We start from the raw sequence: 8,242 nt of genomic DNA, 5'->3' as shown, positions 1-8,242 counted from the left end.
GTTACATCTACATGACACAGCCTTGTACCCTAATTGTGCCCTGTCACTATCAAGGCCATCTTATTTTGGATTTCAAAGTAAAAGCCCTGTGAATCTTCATTTTTGAACTACTCTTTCAATGAATTCATAATGCTCTTAAAAGCAAAAGTCGTATTTCCAAATACTATTTGAACTTTGTATCAACACTTTCCAACCGCAGTCTTTTTCACAGTAATACCATATCAATATCAAGTCAGTCTGATTTTGCTTTTCATAGTAATGGCCCTTTGAAATTGCCGATATTTGACTTAATCTCCTAACGATTCAAAATGCTCTAAAATGAAAAATTCTTGTTTCCACAGGGTAATTCCACTTTAGATCAACAGTATACAACCCCGCAGTGATACCATATCAATATCAAGTCATTCTGATTTTGCTTTCAAAAATAAAAGCCTTTTCAAATTGTCCATAGTTGACCTACCTTTCAGTGATTTCAAAATGCTCTAAAATGGAAAATTCCTGTTTCCACAGGGTAATTCCACTTTAGATCAACAGTATACAACCTCACGATGTTACCATATCAATATCAAGTCATTCTGATTTTGCTTTCAAAAATAAAAGCCTTTTCAAATTGTCCATAATTGACCTACCTTTCAGTGATTTCAAAATGCTCTAAAATGGAAAATTCCTGTTTCCACAGGGTAATTCCACTTTAGATCAACAGTATACAACCTCATGATGTTACCATATCAATATCAAGTCATTCTGATTATGCCTTCCAAAATAAAAGACTTTTCAAATTGTCCATAATTGACCTAACTTTCATTGATTTCAAAATGCTCTAAAATGAAAAATTCTTGTTTCCACAGGGTAATTCCACTTTAGATCAATAGTATACAACCCCACAGTGACACCATATCAATATCAAGTCATTCTGATTATGCCTTCCAAAATAAAAGACTTTTCAAATTGTCCATAGTTGACCTACCTTTCAGTGATTTCAAAATGCTCTAAAATGGAAAATTCCTGTTTCCACAGGGTAATTCCACTTTAGATCAACAGTATACAACCCCACGGTGATACCATATCAATATCAAGTCATTCTGATTATGCCTTCCAAAATAAAAGACTTTTCAAATTGTCCATAGTTGACCTACCTTTCAGTGATTTCAAAATGCTCTAAAATGGAAAATTCCTGTTTCCACAGGGTAATTCCACTTTAGATCAACAGTATACAACCCCACGGTGATACCATATCAATATCAAGTCATTCTGATTTTGCTTTCAAAAATAAAAGCCTTTTCAAATTGTCCATAATTGACCTAACTTTCAGTGATTTCAAAATGCTCTTAAATAGAATTTTGCTGTTTCCACAGGGTAATTCCACTTTAGATCAACAGTATACAACCCCACGGTGATACCATATCAATATCAAGTCATTCTGATTTTGCTTTCAAAAATAAAAGCCCTTTCAAATTGTCCATAATTGACCTAACTTTCTGTGATTTCAAAATGCTCTAAAATGAAAAATTCTTGTTTCCACAGGGCAATTCCACTTTAGATCAACAGTATACAACCTCACAGTGATACCATATCAATATCAAGTCATTCTGATTTTGCTTTTCATAGTAATGGCCCTTTGAAATTGCCGATATTTGACTTAATCTTCTAACGATTCAAAATGCTCTAAAATGAAAAATTCTTGTTTCCACAGGGTAATTCCACTTTAGATCAACAGTATACAACCTCACAGTGATACCATATCAATATCAAGTCATTCTGATTTTGCTTTCAAAAATAAAAGCCCTTTCAAATTGTCCACAATTGACCTAACTTTCTGTGATTTCAAAATGCTCTAAAATGAAAAATTCTTGTTTCCACAGGGTAATTCCACTCTGTATTTACAGTATACAGCCCCACAGTGATACCATATCAATATCAAGTCATTCTGATTTTGCTTTCAAAAATAAAAGCCTTTTCAAATTGTCCATAATTGACCTACCTTTCAGTGATTTCAAAATGCTCTAAAATGGAAAATTGTTGTTTCCACAGGGTAATTCCACCTTAGATCAACAGTATACAACCTCACAGTGATACCATATCAATATCAAGTCATTCTGATTTTGCTTTCAAAAATAAAAGCCCTTTCAAATTGTCCACAATTGACCTAACTTTCTGTGATTTCAAAATGCTCTAAAATGAAAAATTCTTGTTTCCACAGGGTAATTCCACTTTAGATCAATAGTATACAACCTCACAGTGATACCATATCAATATCAAGTCATTCTGATTTTGCTTTCAAAAATAAAAGCCTTTTCAAATTGTCCATAATTGACCTACCTTTCAGTGATTTCAAAATGCTCTAAAATGAAAAATTCTTGTTTCCACAGGGTAATTCCACCTTAGATCAACAGTATACAACCTCACAGTGATACCATATCAATATCAAGTCATTCTGATTTTGTTTTCAAAAATAAAAGCCCTTTCAAATTGTCCATAATTGACCTAACTTTCAGTGATTTCAAAATGCTCTAAAATGGAAAATTCCTGTTTCCACAGGATAATTCCACTCTGTATTTACAGTATAAAGCCCCATAGTGATACCATATCAATATCAAGTCATTCTGATTTTGCTTTCAAAAATAAAAGCCCTTTCAAATTGTCCACAATTGACCTAACTTTCAGTGATTTCAAAATGCTCTAAAATGGAAAATTCCTGTTTCCACAGGGTAATTCCACCTTAGATCAACAGTATACAACCTCACAGTGATACCATATCAATATCAAGTCATTCTGATTTTGCTTTCAAAAATAAAAGCCTTTTCAAATTGTCCATAATTGACCTACCTTTCAGTGATTTCAAAATGCTCTAAAATGAAAAATTCTTGTTTCCACAGGGTAATTCCACCTTAGATCAACAGTATACAACCTCACAGTGATACCATATCAATATCAAGTCATTCTGATTTTGTTTTCAAAAATAAAAGCCCTTTCAAATTGTCCATAATTGACCTAACTTTCAGTGATTTCAAAATGCTCTAAAATGGAAAATTCCTGTTTCCACAGGATAATTCGACTCTGTATTTACAGTATAAAGCCCCATAGTGATACCATATCAATATCAAGTCATTCTGATTTTGCTTTCAAAAATAAAAGCCCTTTCAAATTGTCCACAATTGACCTAACTTTCAGTGATTTCAAAATGCTCTAAAATGGAAAATTCCTGTTTCCACAGGGTAATTCCACCTTAGATCAACAGTATACAACCTCACAGTGATACCATATCAATATCAAGTCATTCTGATTTTGCTTTCAAAAATAAAAGCCCTTTCAAATTGTCCACAATTGACCTAACTTTCTGTGATTTCAAAATGCTCTAAAATGAAAAATTCTTGTTTCCACAGGGTAATTCCACTTTAGATCAATAGTATACAACCTCACAGTGATACCATATCAATATCAAGTCATTCTGATTTTGCTTTCAAAAATAAAAGCCTTTTCAAATTGTCCATAATTGACCTACCTTTCAGTGATTTCAAAATGCTCTAAAATGAAAAATTCTTGTTTCCACAGGGTAATTCCACTTTAGATCAATAGTATACAACCTCACAGTGATACCATATCAATATCAAGTCATTCTGATTTTGCTTTCAAAAATAAAAGCCTTTTCAAATTGTCCATAATTGACCTACCTTTCAGTGATTTCAAAATGCTCTAAAATGAAAAATTCTTGTTTCCACAGGGTAATTCCACCTTAGATCAACAGTATACAACCTCACAGTGATACCATATCAATATCAAGTCATTCTGATTTTGTTTTCAAAAATAAAAGCCCTTTCAAATTGTCCATAATTGACCTAACTTTCAGTGATTTCAAAATGCTCTAAAATGGAAAATTCCTGTTTCCACAGGATAATTCGACTCTGTATTTACAGTATAAAGCCCCATAGTGATACCATATCAATATCAAGTCATTCTGATTTTGCTTTCAAAAATAAAAGCCCTTTCAAATTGTCCACAATTGACCTAACTTTCAGTGATTTCAAAATGCTCTAAAATGGAAAATTCCTGTTTCCACAGGGTAATTCCACCTTAGATCAACAGTATACAACCTCACAGTGATACCATATCAATATCAAGTCATTCTGATTTTGCTTTCAAAAATAAAAGCCCTTTCAAATTGTCCACAATTGACCTAACTTTCTGTGATTTCAAAATGCTCTAAAATGGAAAATTCTTGTTTCCACAGGGTAATTCCACTTTAGATCAATAGTATACAACCTCACAGTGATACCATATCAATATCAAGTCATTCTGATTTTGCTTTCAAAAATAAAAGCCTTTTCAAATTGTCCATAATTGACCTACCTTTCAGTGATTTCAAAATGCTCTAAAATGAAAAATTCTTGTTTCCACAGGGTAATTCCACCTTAGATCAACAGTATACAACCTCACAGTGATACCATATCAATATCAAGTCATTCTGATTTTGTTTTCAAAAATAAAAGCCCTTTCAAATTGTCCATAATTGACCTAACTTTCAGTGATTTCAAAATGCTCTAAAATGGAAAATTCCTGTTTCCACAGGATAATTCCACTCTGTATTTACAGTATAAAGCCCCATAGTGATACCATATCAATATCAAGTCATTCTGATTTTGCTTTCAAAAATAAAAGCCCTTTCAAATTGTCCACAATTGACCTAACTTTCAGTGATTTCAAAATGCTCTAAAATGGAAAATTCCTGTTTCCACAGGATAATTCCACCTTAGATCAACAGTATACAACCCCACGGTGACACCATATCAATATCAAGTCATTCTGATTATGCCTTCCAAATTAAAAGCCTTTTCAAATTGTCCATAATTGACCTAACTTTCAGTGATTTCAAAATGCTCTTAAATAGAATTTTGCTGTTTCCACAGGGTAATTCCACTTTAGATCAACAGTATACAACCCCACGGTGATACCATATCAATATCAAGTCATTCTGATTTTGCTTTCAAAAATAAAAGCCCTTTCAAATTGTCCACAATTGACCTAACTTTCAGTGATTTCAAAATGCTCTTAAATAGAATTTTGCTGTTTCCACAGGGTAATTCCACTTTAGATCAACAGTATACAACCCCACAGTGACACCATATAAATATCAAGTCATTCTGATTTTGCTTTCAAAAATAAAAGCCCTTTCAAATTGTCCATAATTGACCTAACTTTCAGTGATTTCAAAATGCTCTAAAATGAAAAATTCTTGTTTCCACAGGGTAATTCCACTCCAGATCAACAGTATACAACCCCACGGTGATACCATATCAATATCAAGTCATTCTGATTATGCCTTCCAAAATAAAAGATTTTTCAAATTGTCCATAATTGACCTAACTTTCAGTGATTTCAAAATGCTCTTAAATAGAATTTTGCTGTTTCCACAGGGTAATTCCACTTTAGATCAACAGTATACAACCCCACGGTGATACCATATCAATATCAAGTCATTCTGATTTTGCTTTCAAAAATAAAAGCCTTTTCAAATTGTCCACAATTGACCTAACTTTCAGTGATTTCAAAATGCTCTTAAATAGAATTTTGCTGTTTCCACAGGGTAATTCCACTTTAGATCAACAGTATACAACCCCACAGTGACACCATATAAATATCAAGTCATTCTGATTTTGCTTTCAAAAATAAAAGCCCTTTCAAATTGTCCACAATTGACCTAACTTTCAGTGATTTCAAAATGCTCTAAAATGGAAAATTCCTGTTTCCACAGGGTAATTCCACCTTAGATCAACAGTATACAACCTCACAGTGATACCATATCAATATCAAGTCATTCTGATTTTGCTTTCAAAAATAAAAGCCCTTTCAAATTGTCCACAATTGACCTAACTTTCTGTGATTTCAAAATGCTCTAAAATGGAAAATTCTTGTTTCCACAGGGTAATTCCACTTTAGATCAATAGTATACAACCTCACAGTGATACCATATCAATATCAAGTCATTCTGATTTTGCTTTCAAAAATAAAAGCCTTTTCAAATTGTCCATAATTGACCTACCTTTCAGTGATTTCAAAATGCTCTAAAATGAAAAATTCTTGTTTCCACAGGGTAATTCCACCTTAGATCAACAGTATACAACCTCACAGTGATACCATATCAATATCAAGTCATTCTGATTTTGTTTTCAAAAATAAAAGCCCTTTCAAATTGTCCATAATTGACCTAACTTTCAGTGATTTCAAAATGCTCTAAAATGGAAAATTCCTGTTTCCACAGGATAATTCCACTCTGTATTTACAGTATAAAGCCCCATAGTGATACCATATCAATATCAAGTCATTCTGATTTTGCTTTCAAAAATAAAAGCCCTTTCAAATTGTCCACAATTGACCTAACTTTCAGTGATTTCAAAATGCTCTAAAATGGAAAATTCCTGTTTCCACAGGATAATTCCACCTTAGATCAACAGTATACAACCCCACGGTGACACCATATCAATATCAAGTCATTCTGATTATGCCTTCCAAATTAAAAGCCTTTTCAAATTGTCCATAATTGACCTAACTTTCAGTGATTTCAAAATGCTCTTAAATAGAATTTTGCTGTTTCCACAGGGTAATTCCACTTTAGATCAACAGTATACAACCCCACGGTGATACCATATCAATATCAAGTCATTCTGATTTTGCTTTCAAAAATAAAAGCCCTTTCAAATTGTCCACAATTGACCTAACTTTCAGTGATTTCAAAATGCTCTTAAATAGAATTTTGCTGTTTCCACAGGGTAATTCCACTTTAGATCAACAGTATACAACCCCACAGTGACACCATATAAATATCAAGTCATTCTGATTTTGCTTTCAAAAATAAAAGCCCTTTCAAATTGTCCATAATTGACCTAACTTTCAGTGATTTCAAAATGCTCTAAAATGAAAAATTCTTGTTTCCACAGGGTAATTCCACTCCAGATCAACAGTATACAACCCCACGGTGATACCATATCAATATCAAGTCATTCTGATTATGCCTTCCAAAATAAAAGATTTTTCAAATTGTCCATAATTGACCTAACTTTCAGTGATTTCAAAATGCTCTTAAATAGAATTTTGCTGTTTCCACAGGGTAATTCCACTTTAGATCAACAGTATACAACCCCACGGTGATACCATATCAATATCAAGTCATTCTGATTTTGCTTTCAAAAATAAAAGCCTTTTCAAATTGTCCACAATTGACCTAACTTTCAGTGATTTCAAAATGCTCTTAACTAGAATTTTGCTGTTTCCACAGGGTAATTCCACTTTAGATCAACAGTATACAACCCCACAGTGACACCATATAAATATCAAGTCATTCTGATTTTGCTTTCAAAAATAAAAGCCCTTTCAAATTGTCCACAATTGACCTAACTTTCAGTGATTTCAAAATGCTCTAAAATGGAAAATTCCTGTTTCCACAGGATAATTCCACCTTAGATCAACAGTATACAACCTCACAGTGATACCATATCAATATCAAGTCATTCTGATTATGCCTTCCAAATTAAAAGCCTTTTCAAATTGTCCATAATTGACCTAACTTTCAGTGATTTCAAAATGCTCTTAAATAGAATTTTGCTGTTTCCACAGGGTAATTCCACTTTAGATCAACAGTATACAACCCCACGGTGATACCATATCAATATCAAGTCATTCTGATTTTGCTTTCAAAAATAAAAGCCCTTTCAAATTGTCCACAATTGACCTAACTTTCAGTGATTTCAAAATGCTCTTAAATAGAATTTTGCTGTTTCCACAGGGTAATTCCACTTTAGATCAACAGTATACAACCCCACAGTGACACCATATAAATATCAAGTCATTCTGATTTTGCTTTCAAAAATAAAAGCCCTTTCAAATTGTCCATAATTGACCTAACTTTCTGTGATTTCAAAATGCTATAAAATGAAAAATTCTTGTTTCCACAGGGTAATTCCACCTTAGATCAACAGTATACAACCCCACAGTGACACCATATCAATATCAAGTCATTCTGATTATGCCTTCCAAAATAAAAGACTTTTCAAATTGTCCATAGTTGACCTAACTTTCAGTGATTTCAAAATGCTCTTAAATAGAATTTTGCTGTTTCCAAAGGGTAATTCCACTTTATAATTATTCTGAAATGGTTTTTTTTTTATTCTTTCTGTTACTCACATGTATGTTTTGATGTGCAATGGTGTTAGTTTGAATGACATCTCCAAGGCCCTTTAATTTATAATTC

The 8,242-nt window shown here is 32.7% G+C and overlaps 1 protein-coding gene across 1 annotated transcript in view; it reads right to left on the bottom strand.

Moving 5' to 3' along the window:
- LOC309695570 (uncharacterized protein) overlaps positions 1 to 8,242 on the bottom strand; it is a 212,766-nt gene that overhangs the window by 92,827 nt on the left and 111,697 nt on the right. The window lies entirely within an intron of this gene.

Source organism: Aulonocara stuartgranti (assembly GCF_965226115.1).
Source record: "Aulonocara stuartgranti genome assembly, chromosome: 19".
Classification (NCBI taxonomy): domain Eukaryota; kingdom Metazoa; phylum Chordata; class Actinopteri; order Cichliformes; family Cichlidae; genus Aulonocara; species Aulonocara stuartgranti.
Note: the sequence above shows the minus strand (reverse complement) of the source record. Positions and strands in the feature narration are given on the sequence as shown.